Raw genomic sequence first — 24,410 nt, 5'->3', positions numbered from 1 at the left:
TGGTAAAATTCCCAGTTGCTTTAGTCATTCCTTATGTGACAGAGTTTCAAGTGTTGAAATATTGGTAGCAGGTGCTTTCAACTCTATTTCTATACCATCTTTGGGATTAATTCCCCAACTCTCTCTGATTTATTCATAATTTCACTTGCGTTCTTTCTATAATGTTATAATTAATTTCCCCCCTTTGTTTCTCCTTCCAGTTCTAATATGACAGAAACCAATTGTCCTCTGAAGTCTAAGTGTGATCATGGAACTCTTCTCAAAGATTTTCAATTTATTTATTTCTCTCTCTGTATATATACATATATGTATATGTATGTATTATATGTGTATATGTGTTATATATATATGAATATATATAACACCTCTTACTTTTTCTAATTTTTTTCCTGAATTAAGTCCAAATTCCTTATTACTTAATTCATGATTTTCTTTTGATTCATGATTTTCTTAATACTGATCTCAAATAACTTCCCCAGTATTCTTTCTATATTTTTTTAAGTTTTATTTATTTGAGAGAGAGAGAGAGAGAAAAAGAGAGCACAAGCAAGGCGGGGGGCAGAGGGAGAGGGAGAGAGAAAGTCTCAAGCAGACTCCTCGCTAGGAGCACAGCCTGATGTGGGGCTCTATCTCTTGACCCCGAGATCATGACCCCAGCCGAAATCAAGAGTTAGACACTCAAACAACTGAGCCACGCAGGCGCCCCCCAGTATTATTTCCTTCAATCCTCTGTGTACAGTCTTTGCTTACACTTTTGCCACACTGGCAGTTTGCAACTCATCAAACTCATTAATTGATTTCAGATCTTCACACTTTTGAAGCAATTTCATTTGCCTGGAATAACCTCTTCATTTCTTTGGGCATCTCTGCTATCCTTCAAAAACACATTCAGTTGTTTCTTTCCTGAACTTGTGCTTATGCCCCAGTCTGATTGACATCTCCTTCCTTTGAATTCTGAAGCCCCATTTTGGTTTTCTTATAACATGAGATGACACCACATATATATTGCATATTTCCTATTTCCCCTACAAAAACTCAATTTCCTTGGTGAAATGCCCTATGTCAGGGCATAGAATTAAGAATGTGAACCCTGGAGCCATACTTAGTGGGTCTGAGTCTGGACTCAACCACTTACTAGCTATTTGGCTGTCTTAAACACCCAGTCTCTAGAGTGTATTAAACATGTCTTTTTAATTCTGATGATTTGATGTCTGGGAAATTACTGATCCTGCAGGACTTAATCTGCCCCTCCTTGGGCAAGCCAGTTCTTAGAGATGGTAAATGACTAGTTTGTGAGCACATCTTTTTTTTTTTTTTTTTTTTTGAAAGATTTTATTTATTCTTTTGAGAGAGAGAGAGAGCGCAAGTGGGGAAGGGGCAGAGGCAGAGGGAAAGAAATATCCTCAGACAGACTATTCCCCACTAAGCACAGAACCAGACACAGAGCTTGAAACCAGGACCCTATGGTCATGACCTGAGCCAAAATCAAGAGTTGGACACTTAACGGACTGAGCCATCCAGGAGCCTCTCCCTTTGACTCCTAATTGACTCTAATGCTTCCTTTTGTGGTCCATGTCCCCCTCCTCTTGGGAACTATGAATGACAAATTGTCTTTTCAGTGGCAGTCATCTCCTGATCTGTTAGCCTCACCATACCTGAATAATAAAATCTACATATTAAAACATAGTGCATGTTGGGAAGGCCAGTTGAGGTAATCTTTGCAAAGCACAGACATCAGTGTCTAATACATAATTGGCACTGTGTGAGCATTTACTGTTAGTGAGGGCAATGATGGCATATAAAACATCTTTGTGTTCTCCCAGAGGGTTTTGCACATAGCAAGTTCTCAATAAATATGACTAATAAAAGACTGCAACTGTTTAAATGTCTGCTGTCCTAAAAAGTTTTTATTGCCAAAGAACAAGAACAAATTCATAAATGGATTAGGAAAAAAGAATAACAAGAAGAAAACAGGACAATAACTGAAGGAAAATGTTAGCATTGATAATTTGAAGGGGAGTTTGGGTGGGAGCCAGGGAGCTGAATAAAGCTGAAATCAGAGAAATAGACTGCCATAAAGAAAAGAGATAAGCGCTAACAGGAGATAAAAATCTAAAGGGATGTAGAACATTAGAGAAGGATCCAAAAGGAATAGGGAAATCAAATCTAATGTTTTTAATATTAAAACCTAATTACACATTCCCTGCTCAGGGTGTTCAGGTGTGACCTACCCATCTGCAGACTTTGATACTGACAAAAAGGGGGGAATAAAGAGCTATTCAGTGCATGTGCTTAGGGCCAAAGTAAGAACTGCGTGAAATGATTCCATTCTCACTACATGAATTTTCACTTATGAAAAATTAGACTTTTGCAGAAACTATGAATTTATAAGGACTAAAATTGTGTCATTTCTACCACAGAACAGTAGGTTGTCATAGCACAGAAAATAAATACAAGTGGCAAAATTCCATGTCAGTAATACATCCACAACTCTCTAATATTGCCCCCGGCAAAAAAAATTGGCTGAGCTATATAATGTTAAAGGAAAAAGAGCTGTTTGGTAAAAATGATGGACTTTTACCTGTGAGAAGTCACCTGTCATGGAAGAGGGAAAGAACAACTTAGAAACTTACAGGAAAAAAATGCAAGTTGATTTCGTTAGGCATGTATCACATCTTTCTCACCAAGAGTGAGATTTTTTTTTCTCACTGTTCTAGAAGAGAAAGCAAAACTGAACTCAGCCAAAGTGTCCTATATGAAAAAAAAAAAAAAAAATCACAAAAAAAACTGTGTCCATAAGCTTAGAAAAGCACAATGTTTCATTTTAATTTTTTTAGGAAATATGACAAATATGAAAACAGAACAGATGTTATGTCTCTAAGCAACATCATCTTTGACACATCTTGAAGCTTTGTGAAACCTACTCTATTTTATTTCCAACTTTTTATATCATAAAGGAAGACAAATGTTTGGTTTTTGTGTTTTCTTGGGTTGTTAGTGAATTCTTTGCTCTTTTTCTACTGCACCACAAGCAAATACTTGCTCTTAGGCTTTCTCCATCTATAATCAAAGGGTCGTTTACATACAGTTACTTATTTTATTTAATTTAACTGTGCAGCATAATTATTATTTACAGACTGTGAAGAAGTATCTGAAGAAAACTATGCTAGTACTAAACGTATTGCGGTTTGATATAAATGTATTATTGTGTCACCTCTGCAACCCTTTAGGCAAAATTACTATTTATTTTCAAAAATAAATTTATGAATCACAAAAAGAAAATATACACAGAAAGTTTGAGTCCCTTACCTGGCACAACAAATCAGTGCCACAGTCAACAGCTTTGTCCTTTATTTATTAAGACCTAACATACAATGATGAAATTATTAGACAAAGTAATGAGTCTCTATCAATCTGTCTTTAGTTTTATAAAACCCAGCTTTACTCTGTCAGCCTTGTCAATGCTACTGAATATTAATGGGAATAAAGTTAATTGCTGGGTGGAAAAAGGTCTTACTCGAAGTGAAAAGGAAGCACCTTGTTGAAATCTGTCGTTTTTGACAAGCCATAATTTATTTCTACTTAGTGATATGTACCGACAGGTTTCAAACCTCACTCTTATCTTTACCAGAGATTTTAATTATTTTCATTTGGGAAGTTGTTGGATCCTGAGCCTCTGACCACTTTCAGCATTTAGAAATAAATTATTTCATGAAAGGTGCTTATACATTCTGAGTGAGAGGAGTTTTGCCTTGAGTATGAGGAAACGACTGCCTTCCACAACCTTTAAAAGACATACCCATGTACTTCCTGTGTCTCAGTGACCAAGAAGGAAAGGAGAGCAATGACTTTCAGAACAAGAAAGGGTTATACGTGAACCTAATAACTTTCTAGCACAGCTACATGCTAGTTAAACCACTTCATTCAAAGAAATGAGTAATGAATAATCACTTAAGGTTCATCCTGATTAGATTGTCACCTGATTGGAAACATAACATTCAGTTGTGTTAAGAATCTTAAGAATTTTCCATTAAATTTTAAACAGTTGTAACATTCAAACAATACATACTGTATTTTAAATCGTCTATCAAATGCAGTGCCATTCTTCACTGAGTAGAGTTTGGGACATAACCTTGAAAATGAGCACTGGCCAGTTCATAAGGTTCTTATGAGAAAGGGCCAAATTAAGATGAGGTGATAAAATAAAAATACATTTACTAATGTCTTATTCTCTTCATATAGCCTTATAGCTGCTTTTTTATAACAATCTACATTTATTGTTGAAAACTTTGACCTACTCTGAGCTGCTGAAGGCTCATTGTGGTCCTTACCCAAATAATAAAGAAAACACTAGAAAGAAGGAAAAAAAAGGTAGCTAGAAGGAAAAAGGGGTTGCTTGATGGGATCAACATAGGCTTTTGCTTTTAGGTATTAGACTTTGTGGCCTAGTGATTTTTGATAATGATTTAATCCATGAAATCCATCTGTCCTCATGGCCTGACCTCTTAGAGTTGGTTGTAGATCTTCACTTTATTTGGCACCTATGTCTAATAACATTTCAGGAACCTGCTCTTTTCCCCTTGGCTAAAAGTAAGTGCTGCATGTGACTGGCCGGTAGATTGGGCGGCGTTTATGTTGTGGTTCTTAGTCATCCCAATTTTTCTCCACCACATCCCAGTCACAATGGGGAAAAATGAAAAGCAGCTACTAACAGCCTCACAACAGTTCTGTAATTACTTTCCTGGGCTGGCATTATATGATTTGACAATGGCCTGGGGATGTAACAAATAAGAAAAACCTTGTCATTCAATTTAAAAGGCTTCCTGCCAGGGCAGCACACTCCCCACTTCATCAGAATGACAGTACTCAACTCTGACACAGCCAGTGTATTTAGTGCTGAGCCATGTAACGGCAGCCAGGTGGTGCCAAGCACAAACAGCCAACCTGCTTTCCTATTGACACTGCCATCGAACTGAGAGAGGAATCCTAACATAGGCCAAAGAATCACGTCTTGGTTCCAAAAAGCACCAACCTATTTATTCCAAGAAGAAAGGCTAATATGTTATAGTTAGAAGAAGAGCAGTTTCTAGAGATGGCCGTCTTGCTTTGCCAAAGGTTTCAAGTTTCCTCAGTGATAACATACGCCGTTTTCATAGCTTTGCATAATCAAGTTTCACCCGACCTTTCTGAGACACTATTAGAAGCTGGTTCTTTGGGTTGGTCATGGCAGACTAGCAACTGCAAAAATCAATCCTGATTAGCACGGAGTTAGAACTATAAATACTTTAGCCCTCATTCACATCATTGTCCAAGAAAGGGTTTGGTGAGTGGTGTTCTACCCTGTGATTCAGAGACTCAGCCTCCTTCTATGCAGTGATTCCATAATTTTCTCAGGCCTCCGAATCCCCCACTGTACCCTATCCTTCTGACCGGGACACAAGGAAAGGGAACAAAATCACAAGGCAAACTTAAGAACTCAGCCTGGGAAGTGCAATCCTATTTTATTGAATTTCCTTCCTATTCTGTTGTCCAGAACTACTCTCAAGATTAACAGATCTGGGAAATGGAGCTTCGCAGTATACCAAGGAAGAGATAATGTCAGACCCTGCCATGTTTAATTGCACAATAAGGTGGAGGACCATTAATCATTGCAGCTTACAATCACTTAAAAGTAACCTATGCAAGACCATTTAATTTTGATGTTCCCTAGCACACTGCACAGTTCTTCTCCACTAGTATCAGTGATGAAATATATTTTTGAAAGCAATGTTTAGTGTTATACTAGTCATAATTATGAGTTTAATACTTCAATAGGAAGGTTCACTAGAGGGGCAAGAAAAAATTCTTTTTTTTTTCCTTCAGAAAGTATTGATCTAGTCTTAAAACCTAAACAAGTTATTCATTCACTCAAAAAGTGTTCACTGAGGAGCGCCTGGGTGGCTCAGTGGGTTAAGCCGCTGCCTTCGGCTCAGGTCATGATCCCAGGGTCCTGGGATCGAGTCCCGCGTCGGGCTCGCTGCTCAGCAGGGAGCCTGCTTCCCTTCCTCTCTCTCTGCCTGCCTCTCTGCCTACTTGTGATCTCTCTCTGTCAAATAAATAAATAAATTTTAAAAAAAATCTTTAAAAAAGTGTTCACTGAGTTACTACTATGTGTCAGGTGTTGTTCTTGGTGTTTGAAATGCATCAGTGAACAAAGAGACAAAAACACTGTCATCATGAACCTTGTATTCTAGAGGAGGTAAAAGTAACAATAAACATAAGTCCATTACATGTTATAAATAAGATGGTAAATACAAAATAATAAATACTTAGAAGGGGTGTTGGTGTGGTCAGAATAAGCCTCTTTAAGAAGGTGATAATTACTCAGACTTAAAGGAGTGGGGGATTATAAATGCCAAGTATCTGGAGAAGAAAGATTTTAAGTAGAAGGAAAAGCAGTTGTAAGGGCCCTTTGGCAAGGACAAATCTTTCATGTTTGATGAATGTTAAGAGACAGTGTGACTGGTGTGAAGCGAGTGGTAGAGAAAAATAGAATGAGAGGAGATTCAAGATTTCAAAGGAACAACTCATGTGAGGCTTTATGGGCAACCGTAAAGACATTGGTTTTTACCCTGCATGAAGTAGGAAGGCATTGGATTTGGGTTTTGAACAGAAGATAGATTTTATATGACCTATATAAGTTCAAGTTTATTCTTGCTGCTATGTTGTGATTAATGCAAAAGAAATGAGCCAGTTAAGACATTAAAGTAAAAATTCAGGTGAGAAATGGTAGTGGTAGTTATGAGACTACATTAGTAGAGATGGAGAAAGTGTTTGGATTCCAATTATATTTTGAGTCTTCTTTATATTTCGAAAAACAGACCCATTTAGTTGCCTAGATATGGGGTGTGAGAAGAAGGGAGAAATCCAGAAAGACTAAGATGTTTGGCACAAGTAACTAAAAGAATGGAGTTGCCATCATCAGAGATGGAGGTAGCTAAAAGCAGAACACATTTGGTGGTAGGGTGACTATAGTTTTAGACATGGGAAGTTTGGAATGTACTACTATACACTTAAGCATATTGAATTAGCTGTTAGATATGTGAGTATGAAGTGCAGGAGAGTGGTCTAGACCAGTGCTATAAAATTTAGGAGTCATTAGTATGGTATTTAAGGCAAAAAACTGAGTAAAATGCCAAAGGAATGCATAAATATATAAAGGAAAAGAGATCCAAGCATGCTCTGGGATGCTCAACTGTTGAGCAGTTGGAGAAGAATCACCAGTAAAGACCAGAAACCACAACCAGCTAAGTGAAAGGAAACTGAGAAGAGTATAGTGTTCTGGAAGGCAAGTGTATCAAAGAGACAAGAGTAGCCAATATGTCAAATGCTACCGATAGGCCAAGGAAGATGAGGACCGAGAATGAACTATTAGATTTTGCAATCTGGAGGTTATTGATAACCATGGCAAGAACATTTAGAGTGGAGTGGTTGGGTGAAAGCCAGATTGGAGTGTGTAGGAGAGAACTCAGAGAAGGGAATATAAAGTCTTTTAAGGAGTTTTGTTGGAAAGGGGAATAAAACCATTTTTACAGCATCTGGCAAATAATGTTGACTCAAGAGTTATTTTGAGATGAACAAAGTAATATTACCTTTATATATGTTGATGGGAATGATGCAGTTGAGAGTGAAAATAGAAAAATTGGAAAAAAAAAAAAAAAGAAAATAGGAAAATGGGGGAGGAGGATTTGTTGAAGTAATGCTTTGAATACCCAAGAGAAGATAGGATCTATGGTACAAAGTTACAGATAGGTTTTATTTATTTTTTTATTTAAATTCAGTTAGCAAACATATAGTACATCATTAGTTTTGGATATAGAGTTCAATAACAGGTGGGCTTTAGACAAGAGCATGGATAATATATCTATGGTAACAGTCAGATATCAAAAATTGTTGCAGAAAATGTAAGAGAATCTGTGAAATTCCCAGCAAAATAGGAAGAAACAAAAGCACCAAAGAATGAGCAAACAAAACTCAGCATTATTGAGTTCTAGAGATACTTCTAATACATTGAATTTATGTAGCTATTTTGAGAAAGACACCTTTGGAATTGATTAATATAGTATTACATCTGCATTATGAATATTTATGAGCCAGGTCTCATGAATTCCATTTTCATGATTATCCTCACTTTTCCGTATTATATGTCCTCCATTCCATTCAGGCTAGTTTCCCAACTAGGCCAGTGAGGGTTAAATTGTGTCCTACAGGAAGATTTACTGAAGTCCTAACCATTGGTACTTGTGAATATGAGAACTTACTTAGAAATAGGGCCTTTGTATAAATGAGGTCATACTGGCTTAGGGCCTTAAATCCAATGGCTGGTATTCTTGTAAGGACAAAAAGATTTGGACAGACAGCCATGTGAAGACAGAGGCAAAAGTTGGAAAGATGTAGCTATAAATCAAGGCACACCAAGGATTGCCAACCAGCAGATACTAGAAAGAGGCAAAGAATGATTATTGACATCTTGCTTTCAGACTCCTAGCTTCTGGAACTATGGGAGAATAAATTTCTATTATTTTAAGCCATCCAGTTTGTGGTAACTTTTTACAACAGCCATAGGAAACTATGTCAACCATGATCATTTCAGCCTGCATAATTTTTCTATGCTCTTTTCCTCACATGAAATGCCTTCTCTTTCCTTGGTTAAATTATATGTATTTACACACATTAATTAAAATTACATATTGTAAGCATTTATGTTAAACGATCTATAACCAAAAATTGAAGTAGAGAACGAAGAGCAAGCTGTGGCAAGTTGAAAATAAAAGAATCTATGGTATTTGTTATCAAAATAATTTAAGGAGCTCACCCCAAGCAAATTGAGTGTATTGGCTTCAGAGAAAATCCAACAAAGTTTTTAACACTTGAGGAATGGAGAGACTCACATAGGAATAAACCAATTATATTATAGATGTCAGTCATTGTCCTCATTTCCAGTCTGTGCTCCTTCCTAAGGATATCTCCATTCATGGCCCCCTCATGGCCATAGAAAATCATAATTACTCCAATAAGCCTGATCCACTGGCCAGAGATGACTGAACCTAAATGGATGAATCAGATTCTTTCATTTGAGAATTGTAAAATGAGCAGTAGGTGTCTAAGTCAGTTGTGGAAAAAGAGCTGTGGTGTCTGTAAAGTCAGATGAAAGTCAGTGTATACCAAGCCAAAGCCATGTGTCATTTTGTGGGAGGAGAGAGACCATAGGCAAAGAAAGAAAGCTGGTTTCTAGAAGAAAGTAGGAGAACGAATAAGATAAGCTGCAAGAAGCAGAGACCCACTAGCATGAACATCCTTTAAAGCCAGGAGATAGCCTTGTCCTGACCTTTCAGATCCCATCGTATGAATCCTGGTGTTATTGTTCCCTGTCTTGAATTCTTGTGATATTATCTATTAATCCTTAAACCAAACTTCTCTATTGATTTCCCTTCAAATCGAACACCTATACAACCTTGCAGAGAATAGGCTGTCCCATACTATATTTTATATGTTCCATACTATATTTTATTTTTTATATATATATACTATATTTTATTTTATATATTTTATATAATATATAATAATAAGTATATATTTTATTTTATATATTTATTTATACATATATAAATTATATATATTTTTTATATATAAGACATATTTTATATGTTCCATACGATATTTTATATATGAAGGAGATGTTTCTGGAAGTACATATGGAACTGAATTAAGACTATAGTGGGATTAAAGATGTGTTCCCAGCCTTGAATAATAGGCTTTAAATTTCTCTTAAAATTCCCAGCAATTATTATATTTTTATGTCCATTATTTCTTTCAGCCACCATTTCACCAAATTGTTGGTCAGTGTTACTAGGATGCTGTGCTACTGGTTTGCCATAATGTTATAGTGCCTTGGCTAATAACAAGGATATTGTGAATTCCAGCTAGGAATAGGCTGACTGATTTCTAATCTATACCCTCCTTTATGGATCATTTAGTAGTTCTAGAACACCAGCAAGGTGGCTTTAACAACTGTAAAATTTGCATTTTAAAATCCAGCATGATTCTTTTCCTTTGTTTATTTGGGACAGATTCAATTCTATCTCTGCACCACTTTAGTTAGGCATTGTATGTCAAAATTGTTCCCCAGAACAGAAACTAAATGGTGGAAAAAGGAGCTACCGTGAGGTAAGAAATGCATAATTTGAAGGTAGGACTTTGGACCTTGGAGGAAGGAAGAGGTCAGCAAATCCTATTCTCAAAAGCCAACTATAAAACTATACAGAATTGTCAAAGCAAATCTCCCAAGAATTTCAAGACTCTAGAAACCAAGCAAAGGCAAACAACAAAGAGATAACTGTTATTTTATGAAAAGCTGCTAGAAGTTCAGCTAAAAGCAGTGAGAAGCAGTGGCCTTCTTGCCTGGGGCTACTTCCATCTCTCCTTTCTACAAGCTTAATTGGCACAGTTTTTAGACCAGCATAAGGTTGTTTGTGAAAACCAGCAGCTTTGCTGCCAGAGGGGGAAGAATTGGTTTGGAGCTGAGAGCAAAAGCACATGCCTTAAAGGTATTTTCAGTACAAGCAGACAACTTGGTAAGAAAATGAAAGAGGCAAGCCTGCAGCTCTGCTAGCCTGAGGTTGCAGTCCTGGTTGTGATGAGTGGCAGGCCTACAGAGCAGCCAGAATCTTAACCAGGAGATCCTGAAAGTGAGAGAGCTGCAGTGGGGCTGTATATATTCTCCACACATCGCTGACTGACTGGGGATTGTGTGTGCGCGCGTACACACACACACACACACACACACACACACACACACACCCCCCCCCCCCCAAGAGGGCTGAGAGAAAAATAAGATCTGGGACAGAGGAAAATTGTTTGAACTTTGTATGTTCTCTTCAAATCCCACACAGATCCACTGGCAAAATGTAAGTTTTGTAGGTTCAAGGTGTTTGAACAAATCTCAGACTAGTTATTGCACTAAGCTATGAAAGGGGACCACCTTAGAAGCCAGGCTAATGAAAATAAGAATTTAAAATTTCTAAGTAGAGCCACTAATGGTAGCACATTGCAGAGGAGACAGCTTGTACAAAGTCCAAACTAGTTGTAAAAAGAGAGAGAGAGAGAGAGAAAGAAAGGAAGAGAGAGAGAGAAGGAGAGGGAAAGAGGAAAAGAAACAGTGGAAATTCTAGAAATGAAAAGCGAAATAACCAAAATAAAAATTCACTAAAGGAGTTCAACAGCAGGTTTCAGATGACAAAAGAAAAAATTGGAAAACATGGAGCTAGATCGATAGCAAAGTCAAACAGAAAAGTTTTGAAAGAAATAAGGGGGAAATGATCATTATATACGGGGGAACAATGTGGTTAATAACCGATTTCTCATCAAAAACATCAGAGGCCAGAAAATAGTGAAATGGCATAACCAAAGTACCAAAACAGATGGAAAACTATTTTTGACCAAGAATTCTATATCCAAAAATGTTCTAAAGTGGATTGTGGCAATGGTTGCACAGCTCTCTGACTATACTAAAAATCATTGAAATGTATACTTTAAATGGATGAATTGTATAGTATATAAGTTATACCAAGAAATCTATTAAAAACAAACAAACATCCTATACACAGTAAAATTATCCTCTGAAAATGAAGGTGAAATAAAGATATTTCCCCATAAATGAAGCCTGGAAGAATTCATTGCTAGTGAATCTTCCTTACAAGAAATACTAAAAGTCGTGCTTTAGGCTGAAAGGAAATGACACCAGATAGTAACAGGAATCCATGGGAAGAAATAAATAGCATCAGAAGTGGTTGACATGTGGATAAATATAGAAGACCATACACATTTTTTTTCTTTTTTCTTCCATTACTTTTTTTTGAAAAGACATAAGATTATATGTAAATGAGAGCAAATGATGCCAAATGCACTCAATTTAGAAGAGCACGGTAGAACCATCATTGACCGAAAGCAATGGAAGCACGGTATGCTGTGCCCATTTCTTGAAAGCGTACATTGCAGTTTCCCTTAAAAATGCTCATTAACTGAGAGAAAACAACACTCAGAAAACAGAAAAACAGGGGTGCCTGGGTAGCTCTGTCCGTTGAGCATCTGACTCTTGATTTCAGCTCAGGTCATGATCTCCAGGTCGTGAGATGGAGCCCTAGGTTGGGCTTTGTGCTCAGTGGGGAGTCTGCCTGAGATTCTCTGCCTCTGCCCCTCCCCCTACTTGCACGCTTTTTCTCTCTCTCTCAAAATAAATAAATCTTTTTAAAAAAGGAAAAAAAGAAGAAACAGGAAAACATACTATTAATTGTATGTCTGTATGTATTTGAAATGTATATCATTGTTTTGTATATGTTACATATATAGTATTTTACACATACATGTTTTGGAAAATATTTCAGAGATCTGTAGCTTTCAAATAAATCAGCTTCCCTAGTTACTAACGTGCATAGAGGCAATCATAATTACAATTACACTCTCTTTCACTTAGGATTTGGTAGGGATAATGAAAAACTCCAAAGGTGGTAAAGTTTCACCCCTAAGTTCTTGGCAGTGGTGTGAACATAAGTTCATTTTGCCAATGAAGGCACTTCTCACACCTCTGGGATTTGAGATATTATCATGGGTACATGGCTGACTGAGTTTGAGGTATTTCCCTAGAAATCAAGGCAAATGGGAGCCTTTTGCCATACTCAGCTATGTTAGTTTTCACTTAAAAACAGATGCCCATCTCAACTTCTTCTAGCCCATTCTTACACCAACATACAACAATATTTTTCATCAGTTCTTTCCTCAGTTCAAAAGCCTTCGTTGGTTCCTCACTGAACTATTTTAGTCTGTCAGGATGTGAATTTAACCACATTTTCACTCTTATTTCCAAAATACTTACAAGCTAGTCTATTCCGAGTAGAGCATTTTCACCAAGAAAATTATTGTCAAAGAGATGAAAAACAGATGAGAGGCAAAGACATAAAGATGGTTGAAATAGTCAAGCAAAAAAAAAAAAAAAAAATCACCACCACACAAAAATGAGGAAGACACAGAAAGGAATATTGATGATAAGGTTGATGAGAAGGTGAAGTAACAAGGTGACACTTGTTTTGCCTACTTTGTCCTTTGTAATCTTTTATTATGACAGTAAGTTAAACACACTAACCAGAATAAACAGATCTTTAATGCTGTGAATGGAGACTCCCACCAAAAATATCTCTGCTGCTGCCCGAACTTGTATTTAAGAAACACATCTTAAACCAGTTAAAAGATACATATCACCCAAAGATTTGGTTGAATATGTTTAGGTTAGGTTTAGGTTGAATATGTTCAAATATGTTTAGGTGGAGAAAACGAGATATAATTACTTAGATTTTCCTGAATTCTTAATATACATTAGAATCTGAGGGACATGATTAGTCCTTTTCCTGATATTTAGGCAAAGTGTTCCAAGGAGAGTGTATTTGCCTCTCCATTGATTGTGATCCTTCCCACTGTTTTCTGTGGAGTCATAAAGGATACAGAAGGGAAAAGAGGCTACTCCTTTTATTAGAACCCTTAAGAGGAAGCCTGCTTTCTGGATTATCCTCACCCCTTTGCTCTTTTGGCTGTAAGCACTTACTCACTACTAAATCAGTAGGACCAATTTTGTACCGTGGACTCATTTCATTACAAACTCATGGCTGGGCCTTGCTCTATTTTTACTGCATAAAGCTGACAATTCATGCCCCTCTGTTTTCTTTAACACCTTATCTAGTTGGCAACTGGATCGCTGTGTTGGTTGGTTGTTATCTTTTAATCCTGACCTTATTGTAGGGTAGGTAGCTCAAAGATTCTTTGTCTGAATTCTTAGTTCTTGGCCTGAAAGCACAGGGGAACCATCTGCTTTACTCATATAAAAATAACCAGCCCAACCCATCTTCAGGAAGTAGCCTCTGATTGATTTATCAACCAGCCTGTTTCACACTGCAGTGTTCTGAGCAATTGGGACAGAGGAGGGGAACATGTTGAAGGAAGAAATGGGTGGGGGAAGGCTGGGAACACGAGTTACTGCAAAAACCCTCAAAATCTTAGGCTTGGCGATAGCAGTATGGACGATGGTGGTGATGGTGCTGGGGGTGGTGGCTCGAGTACCATGACATGTAATAAGGTGGGAGCCCTAACAAGCTGTAGAGTCTTCGAAAAGAAGGGTAGGCCAAAGGAAAACTGCTCCTATTTTATAGTGCTGCCACGGGATGACCTTATCAATAAAGTTTGATGACAATAATGGTAGAAGGCAGGTGAGTAAACAGTATTTTTAAGCTCAGGTGGGGAGTTGCAACACCTCTTAGCCCTCATGAAAGGCTTCTTGTGCTTTTTTCCCTCTATGAAGTCAGTAAAATTGACCTATTCAGGGCTTTTCTAACTTTAACAAGTGTGATTTAGTCACACTGTTCTGAATTCTTATTCCTTTCCACACATCATCCTTCATCTTGGGGAGAAGAAAAGAATAGAACAGTTAAATAGGAAAGGGTTTATCCTTAACTACTTCTTCTATTCTCTTCTCATCATCAAAGAACGACACATCTCCCTGCCAAGCCACAGGAACAAAATAAAGCAGATATGTGCCTCTGAGCCTTTCTGGATATTAAGGGACGGATTGAGCAAAGAGGATTTTGTGCCAGTTACTTGCCTTTGTATCTGAGTCTGTTTGTTTCCATAGAAGTTTTGTTTTTCTCTTTACTGTGGAAGTGTCCTAACAGTAGTCATTAAAAATCTTGACATGCTAAACAAATACCTAACAGATAGTTAATATGTATTGCAAATATAGCCTTTCCTTCACATCACACTTTAATTTCCTTCCACAAGGGGGACATGCAGTGGCATACCAAAGGGGAGGGAGGTGGGAAAGGACCAGAGGCCTGCCCTGGTGAGGAGCAGTACCCTTTCACCAATGTGATTTAGAATTGCATGGGAATCAGAAAAAATAGTCCGATTTTTAGCTGGTTTTATGAATATTTTTCAGTCCTCTATAGAGCCTCCTTCCCACCTACACCTGGCGCAGACAACCCCCCTACACCATGCTCACCTAGCTCTGCCGCTGACATTTAGAATACACAAGACATGCATATTGAGCCCCAAGAAAATAGAGGCTTCATCTGCACCTTCTTACAAGTGAACACATAGGCAAACATGAAAAGATTGTTATATTAATATAGGATCTAGAGCTGTGTGTCTAAAAATGAATTCTTTAGTTGAAACCTTCTGGTTCTGCTGCTGAGAAACTGTATCTGGACAAATATATATCTTATATTTGCAACCGTGCACATGTTTGTGGCTTAGTGAAAAGTTAACAGTTCTTATTCCCATAGATAGATGAGAGGGAGAGGGAGAGAGACAAGGAGAAAGCAGCTGGATAAACTACTCCCAGCTCCTCAGATAGAAGTTGTGTCCTTTTCACCTCTCAGTGGTAAACCGAAGAGCATGGTAGTGCCTACCTCAGGAGTTATTGCAGAATTCAGTGACACAATGCCCACGCCATGCTCATTCCAGCTTAAGTCCACGTCCAGTAGTCATTAGCTATTATTATTATATGAAATATCCTTTTATTGCATTTTATAATGTTTCTGTATGCTCCATTTCCCTTTTGCCAATCTCCCCATACTTGCGTATTCATCAGGCAGAGAAGGAAAAGACGTAAATGTTCTCTTGAGCATCTGTGAGCCTGCCAACTCCATGGACCACTGCTGCAAATACAAGACATTTCCTGGGGGCCACACATTAGCCAAAGGCGTTTGCAAACATCTGCTGGTTCAGTCCCTCCAACAACCTGAAGAGCATGAAGAAGCCTATGAGGAAACTGAAACTGAGGCATGAGCATTTTGCTGGAAAGCACATGAACACGTGGCAGAGGCAGGAAGTCAACACAGGGAGTTGAGCGAAGGGCTGGTGGTGTTGACCAATGCTCCCCTCTACTTCCTATAGTCCCTCGCGGAAACACAACATGGAGTCCTGCTGCCTGCAGTGTGGGTGCGTAGACTGCATTAAGATCCGTTAACAAGGTCTGGTTTAAAAGTTTGAAAGACAAGTCAGTTTCATAAAGGGAAGTCTCTGTTCTTTTGGCCACCTGTTAGAGGTTACTGCCTCGGTTGTGAGGAGGACTAATGAATACTTCACCATCAAACGGGGGAAAAAAAAATCCCACGTCATACTTCATCATTCCCAGGTGTGAGAAGCACCATTATTGTATAGGAAACATGAGACATTATTTCATTGACTAAATTCTTTCCTCTTTGTCTTAAAACAGCTGTCATTTTTCTAGTCATCAGTAGGCCTTTTTCTAAGCCTTTCTTTGGTGAGAATTCCTCCAGATTAGATCCCCCTCCTTCACTCCCCTAAAGAGAAAAACAAAATAAGAGCAAAAGCTCTTTGGTATTATAAACTAAACTTCAAAAGGAAACCCATCCCCAGAGAGTACAGGAATACACTAATGTCTTACTTTGGGGATATATTTGCCTTCTCGAAGCTAGCGCTCTCCTAACGTTTCAATTCAGAACACTTTGCCCCCTGTTATGTTACCACCTGCGTGGCTGGCTCCATGCACCTTTAGTGCCAAGAAGCATGAGAAGATTTTATAATAAAAGTAATTGTAATGGGATTTAATCATGTTGTTGGCAGCAAAGGGCCGGCAACCTTAATGATAATGTTATAATAGAGAGCTCTGGAAATGGTATAAGTAGGTAAAATACTGTAAATTGAAGGTGCCTTATGCCTATAATATACCCTTTAATAGCCATTCAAGACCAGGCACTGTAAAAATACGTCCAGCGTCTATAAAGCATTAAACATGAAGCAAACCTCTGACAAAAGTCCAAAATCCCCAAGGATGCCATGGCATTAAAACCCCATTTGTTAGAAAACAGAATTATAGTGCATCGAGAACACTTTAAGAAATCAATGATGAAACAAAGGGAAAAATCAGAATTTACAAATTACTAAATCTTTGAAAATTCTGAACACATGAAACATCATGACACATTATTTCACCTTTCTAGTTGGTATGGGTAGACTGGAACCCTAAATTTAGACGGCAAAATAGATACACACATATCATCTTTTTGGCAAATTCTTTAAGTGACCAGGAGTATGGTATGAGCCTAAAATCAGGTTGATCAGGAAGCTCTCACTTACGGGTTTTCTACATGTTCTTTAAGAGCTAATCTGTGCATTAGATGATCCCAACACTTTAATCTAACCCTATCTAAGGAGTATTGCAAATGTCAATTCATCAGTCTCAACAACAACCTTTTAGAATAACATGAAAAATAATATTAATAACACTTTGAGCTATTATAATGCTTTTTATGTGAAAATCCCTGAAGGCATCATAAACATTAATAACATGAACAGAAGTCCTAATAATACTAGCTGGATCTCAAACAGAAAAGATTCCTAACCTCATTTTGCAGATGCTGAGATTTAGTCACAAATAGGCTAGGAAAATTGCCTCAGACTACAGAAGCAGTCACCAGCTGAGCCAGCAGTAGAAATCAATGCTTTTGATTTTTATGTCCCTATTTCACACACTGTACTTTTTCCTATAGAAACAAGAGACATTCCATCTTTACTCTTGGATGTAACATTTTGCATTCACAAGACTATCTAAACCTATCTAGAATTCTCCTTCTCGCCTACACCAGTTACTCCCAGTATCAAGAACCACTTCAAGGTTCACTTTAGATATCTATTTTAGGTATAGATACAGATATCGTAATGGCTGACTTGTCATGTTCCCAGCCATACCTGTCTGTACTAGATCTTGTTCATGTTTTAACTTTAACAAGATCATGAATGGCTTGGTTTTCTTTTACTATAGCTAGACCTGGAGCCTTTGTTGAATTCGAAACTTGCCAAAGCAAGTGACAAAAAAAAAAAAAATCCAGTTCATTAGAGGATGTCACTAAGAATTTTTTCCCTACTGTTGGTAAATATTTACCTGAGACTTAATTTGTGTTAAATCCAGCTTGTACTTTGAGTGTCTAATCTCTTTTAAAGCATATAAAAATCTACTCAAAGCCAACTAACTAGTTTCTTCTCCGATTATAGATCTTGACAACTTTTAGTATTTCTCCCTTAGAGCTGCTTTCATGAAATGATGTGGAGCTTTTCAGCTTTACTTTTGAAGGAAGGTGATGCTTCGCTTCCCTTTCATATTTGTCTGAAAGCACCTTTGCCAGCCAGCTAGCATCTGTGCTGCATGTGAACTTTTCTACAGAATCTCCCAAACAAGGTGAAAAAAAATCATTAGTAGTCCAGATTTCAATCTTCTGCACAGCTCAGGTAACAATAAATGAGTAATTTGCCGCCCTTCGCTTTGGCAAGCTGATGCCTAATGATTACCCAGGGACAGGATAATGGTACCATAGTGATTACACTGTTTTTCTAACCACTTTCAAGGCCTTTGCTTTCAGACCTGCCCTAATGAAAAGAAAGCTCTGAAATTGGGCCAGGTCTTTATTAAAATGTTCTGACAGGCTCTGCTTAGGGAAAATGTATTCACTTCTCAGATTTGAACCTTCTTCTGAGGATTTGGAAGGCCTGGGCTCCAGAGTAGATATGATTGCCTGAACACTTTCATAATGAGGAAATGAGGTGTTGGTTAATTCCATAAGCCACTGGAAAGATTTATTTAAAGAAGGTACAATGATAACCCATCTCTAGACAGTGAACTGGTTCAGGGAGGACTATATAAGACAAAGAGACAGAAAAATCATAAAAATCTGATCTCTGCTTATGTTACTGAGTTACTGTGCGACTTTACAAAAGTTAGTATTTCTGAGTTTCTTGGTCACTGGAGGCAGCACAGCTGTCAGTCATCTATTTGGTAGCTAGAGGAGATTGATGGATGACAATAATAGATACACAAGAACACAGATAGACTTAATATTGACAGGAACCACTATCTGTACAGGCAGTTGTGGCTATAACTTCTACCTTTTAAAATTTTATATGCAAGAAAACATATTGGCCGTGTTTACTCAGCCTCCAGTCCATCCTGTACCCTGCTGCCTGAGCTATCTTGCTGAACCACCATATTATACAATGTCACTATTGTAATACCTCACCTCTGCCCACTGTTTATCAGAGGAAGGTTAACCTGATAATGGCCTGGGAAAAATTTAAAATGCATGAGCTGTATCATGAGTAGCATGTGAGCTTTGGGTGTCACACGTTTGGCCATTCTCATAATTCTAGGGTGGGTACCCCCTTCTCTCCTGCTCACCAACAGGGTGGATAGGAGGTGATCAGAACAGTTGAGAATATTGTTCACGTGGACCTTGTTATTGGCCATCATGATCACAGGACTTGGGTAAGAGGGAAACTGAGTCAATGGCCAAAGTTTTAATGAATGTTGAGAAGCAGTTTTGAGGCAGGTAGAACCTTAAAGATAAGAGCAGACAAAGAGAGAATATCTAGTTACCATTAGCCATGTGCCTGGGGTTTAAAACTGTCAGAAATTGCTGACCTTCCTCATTCTCAAGCAGAGACATGGGAGAATTATAGGGGGTAGGGGAAAAAAAGGAGAGACGGATCTATGACTGATGCTGTACTAAACACTGGTCATGATACTTCATTTAATTTTTCCCCAAACCAAAGAAGATTAGGTATTATTATCTATTTTCTTCAGAGGTGAGAGCCAAGGCCCATAAAGATAGGGAAATCTGGCCACATTCTCACAAAGAGAAAAGGTTAGACTAGAACACTCATCTCCAAAGTCCCACAACTGTACCAGCATGACTCCTTCAATTCCTACTATTGAACATTTTATTTTGAGATTCTCTTATGTTCAGAACTCTATTTTAGACACTGAAGATACAGGACCTCAGTGCATATACAAGAGTTCTTTGCTCTCAAAGAGCCTACAGTGTAATGGGAAATACCATCCTAGGCATTCCTCTGGGAGAGGCAATGACTTCTGCCAAAAGAATTCTTAAAGATTGGTAATTTGAGGTTTGTCTTTACTGCATACTGGATTATAAGTTATTTTCAAGCCTAGTGTACTCCTTTTGCCAAACATAAGAAGAGGAACCACTTTTACCAGTGAATATAGAAGCATCTATATTTAGTCACCCTTTTGTTTTTGGATCTTGCACCAGCCCATACAACTTAAAGCTGTTTCTATTTCTCTTATAAGCAGCCTAGCTAAGGCATTGTATGTGGTTCTTTAAGAGCCTTATGATTTTTTATTACCCCTTTGTGACAGTTTTCTCAGAGTTATGCAAATGGTATGCCAAGTGTAGTAGACTGAAATTTCTTCCATTTTATCTCTGTCCAAATAGAAGTTGCCTCATCTGCATATAACAGTTCCCTTTGCAACTCAGTTGTAGTAGAAAATTGGAAGTCATTTGTATTTGCATTTCCTGGGGATACAGACAAGAGCAGATGCCAATAATGGATGTCATAATTTGCTGCCTTCTCTTTGATGCCTATAAATCTTTGAATATTTTTCCTACAATAGCAAGTAAAGAGATTCAGCAAGCATAATGGGGAGAGAGGAGATGTAAATCTCAGCAGTGGTGGTGGATTCCAGCTATGAATATTTCAGAAACAAGACACTCTCTTTAAATGAAACACTAATGGTTTTTAAGATGCTGATAGGCCTGATGTGCTTTTGATTTCATTTAATAACCCAAAACCCCTGACTGCTCAATACTAGATCCTGGTTGATAGATTCTGAAGTCTTTTCTCCTCTTCTAATTTCAAATGCTGGCCTTATTGTGGTGTCAATTCTTGATTACCTGTATACTACACTAGATATACACAGGTATGCACAATTCAGAATGTAAGTAATTTATATTTGGTTCTGAAATGACACTCAGACACAAAAAGTCTCTCTGTCTTGTACACATATACACACAAATACACACATCCAAACTCAACCCCAAATACCTAGCCTTGAGTCTTTCGTTTTCTGAACTCTCTTTCAATAGTTGTGACTCAACAGAGTGATGGTAAGTATCTAAATATTGATATGGAAGACAACACTTTTACTCAAATTGAGTTTCAACTATAGAGATTTCAAAATGTAATGTTATTGATTAAATGTCCATTTTTTATTTTCTCTCACTTCTTATATACTGCAAATAATAAGTTAGGAGAACCCCAAATTATCCAAATTCCTGTTTCCTTACTCATGTTGGCCATTTTCCTACTCATTTTGCTTTAAACATAGACCTTTATATGCTACATTTTTTCAGAAATTCTGGAACTTGTAGCAAGACTACCTTGTTCACACAGGTTTGTTGCTGTTGTTGTTGTTGTTTTAAACACCTGCCAAAGCATACAGCCTTTCTATAAGGTGTCTATTACTATTCTAGTGGGATGTTTAAATACCTTAATTAGTGCAAATGTTGTAAACTAACCCCAGTATACCTCATTAACTAGCTATATTCAGTAATACTACTGCCAGAAAGAACTGGCAGGCTATTAGCTTAAAGCAGATAATCCAGAAAAAAAAAAAAGGAGAAAAGAAAAAGAGAGAGAGAGGGAGAGAAAGAGGGGAAGGAAGGAAAAGAGGAAGGAAGAAAGGAAGGAAGGAAGGAAAGAAGGAAGGGAGGAAGGAAGGAATAAAGAAAGAAAAAAGAAAAGAAAAGAAACTAAATAAAAATTAACACCTAGTAGATGAACTTCCACTGAATTCAGAAGAATGGTGAAATCCAGAGTAGTATTTAATTCTGACCACAAATCTCCAGATTGAACTCAGTGAACTTGTTGCCTGAATCACTCTTCACTCCCTACTGTGGCGACCCCATTCTTAGCTTACTTACAAGCCAAATGTCATCTTCATGATAAAATCTTTTCTAATTCCTCAGCAAAGAGTTTCTCATTCCTACTATGGTAGAGCTGTTGGTACCCAGCCCCAATGCTCTTTAGCAGGCAGCATACCCAGCTGTCAGCTGCTGAGGGCTGACCTCAAATAGCCCGCATACAGCACACTCTCTACCTGTGGATTGCCTCCCACCAACAGGAACCTCTTCGCTCAGAAATGTCTGATACGTTGTTCTCTGCCCTGGAAACTAGCTGATGTGGCTATCCAAAAGGCCAGGCTCTTGCTGCAAGGTGAGACAACTCAGTTGTCTCTAACTGACAGTAATCCATTGGAGAATTTGTGTTTAAGTTTTGTGCATCTAGAGATCTCCATGAGGAGGAATACTCTTTAAGTTTACCAGGGAAATTAGCAATACAGATACCACTAGTCATTTTGGGCTCCAGCAGGGGGGAAAAAAAAAGAAAAGAAAAGAAATTATCATACTGTAAGGGGTAATTGAACGCTGATAACAAAGAGGAAGTTAAGACTTGTTTCATAATTGTTGCTTAATAGCATAAAGAGGAATAATTTTGGCTCACAAGTAACCCCATGAGTCATCTCTTTCTATGTCCATGCTCCATTTTAATAGTGAATAAAGGATAAATGGGTAAATATAGCAACCATGACCCAGTATAGTCAAGATGACCAGGGATTTTGATCTGTCAGGGATGAAGGTCTGCTGAGTCACCTTACAAGGCAAGCCACCTGGATCAATAAAAGGCAGAGAGGAATCTAGAATGGGTGGGCAGTAGGGAACATGATGCATTATTAGTGCAACAGGAACTGTAGTTTGTCTCAGTAATGCTCCTCTTACAAGTTTCTTCAAAAATTCTGACTAACCAAAATCTTGGAGAAGTTGTGCCATAATGATATGATCTTAATGTGAGAAGCAATTGGGTCTGAGCAGTATTTATGGTGGAAAGTAGTAGATACAGATCCTATTTCCCAGGGTAGTGCACCCATCCCCCAAGCAGCTGTGATGACAGTTTACAGCCTATAGCAATATTCCTGAGAACTGTCCCTGGCCAACAGAAGCCACCCCATTTGAAAATGCACAGGAGCCTGTGCCCTTTCCTCAGGACCAGCCTGAAAACTGTGACTTACTGATATAAGGTCTGGACCCTTACCTCAAGATGGGACAACTCTGTGATGCCTTCTTGAAAAATCAGACTAAAGCCGAACTTCTACTGAGCTCTGATCTTTGCCCAGCTTCTTGCTTCCCTCACCATATTTTAGGTTTTACTTGAACACACTCCTTCAGTAGATAATTTGCACAAGAATCTTTGTCTCTTAGGCTCTGCTTTTAAGAAACCCAACCTCAGAAATTCTCTTTGCATTCCCGTATCTCTTTCTTTCACTTTGTATCAAATACATCTTATGTCATTTAATTCTTTGCATTTGTCCGCATTACTACCAATGAGCTCAAGGACGACTTGTGTCTGGGTCTCTGTTCTCTAAAACAATTCCTAACATAGATTACATAAAAGCATACTGAATGAACTGAGCAAACAACTGAACAAATGAGTAAATAGTCATTATTGTTGTAGGGTTTACCAAATCTGGGCTAGTCTATGCTTGGTGTCTTTTAATCTTAAGTAGAAAAAAAAAAATTCCAAATACTTGCTATGACTGACCAATGGTTTTAATGTTTGTAATTCTCAATCAAATATAATCTCCCAGTGATATAGAGTTATTTCTCTGTTTTCAGCTCAACTCCTGAAGGTCGTGAAATTCAACTGATCAGATTGTGCTGGTCTCAAGGGCTACTATTGCTCACTCTGTGATGAGAGGAATATACCACATACTGTCCTAGCATCGAGGAACCCCTCAAAAGTAAATTGACTTTTACAATTTCTTCTGATGGTAAAATCCCACTAGGCTTTTCCCCATGGGGAAGTTCTATTAGATTTTCTCTTGCTTTGTTTGGGAAACAATGGTTCTTAGTCTTTCAAAGTAGTTTAGGTATACATACCAAAATGAGCAAACCTTTCTAAACAAAGATGTGCAAATTTTCTTCATATTGCCTCTATGCACATTTATAGATGTGTTATTGGAGAAATCTCAGAGATTTTATTTAGCAAAGCTTGCAGTGTGGGATATTTCCCATTTGTTCCTTTAGATTCTTTCCTCATATTCCACCCTTCTCTCTGACCTAAGAGACTGACCTGTACGAGCAGCATCAATGGTAGAATTTTATCATTAGTAAGGCTAAATATTTTTTCACATACTTATCGTGTATATGTATTTCTTGATAATCTGTTTATGATCTTATTCCACAGGGATGTTTATTTTTTTCTTAAAGATTTATAAGAGTTATTTTAAATAATTACATTAATTAATTACAGGTTATAATATATAATATACATGTTACATATAATATACTATGTATTATTTTAATACTTTTTTGTTTTGTTTTGTTTTTATAATTTTTTATAAACATATAATGTATTATTAGCCTCAGGTACAGGTCTGTGAATCACCAGGTTTACACACTTCACAGCACTCACCATAGCACACACCCTCCCCAATGTCCATAACCCCACCACCCTCT

Source organism: Enhydra lutris, unplaced genomic scaffold (assembly GCF_002288905.1).
Source record: "Enhydra lutris kenyoni isolate GAN:26980312 unplaced genomic scaffold, ASM228890v2 scaffoldscaffold4, whole genome shotgun sequence".
NCBI lineage: Eukaryota > Metazoa > Chordata > Mammalia > Carnivora > Mustelidae > Enhydra > Enhydra lutris.
Note: the sequence above shows the minus strand (reverse complement) of the source record.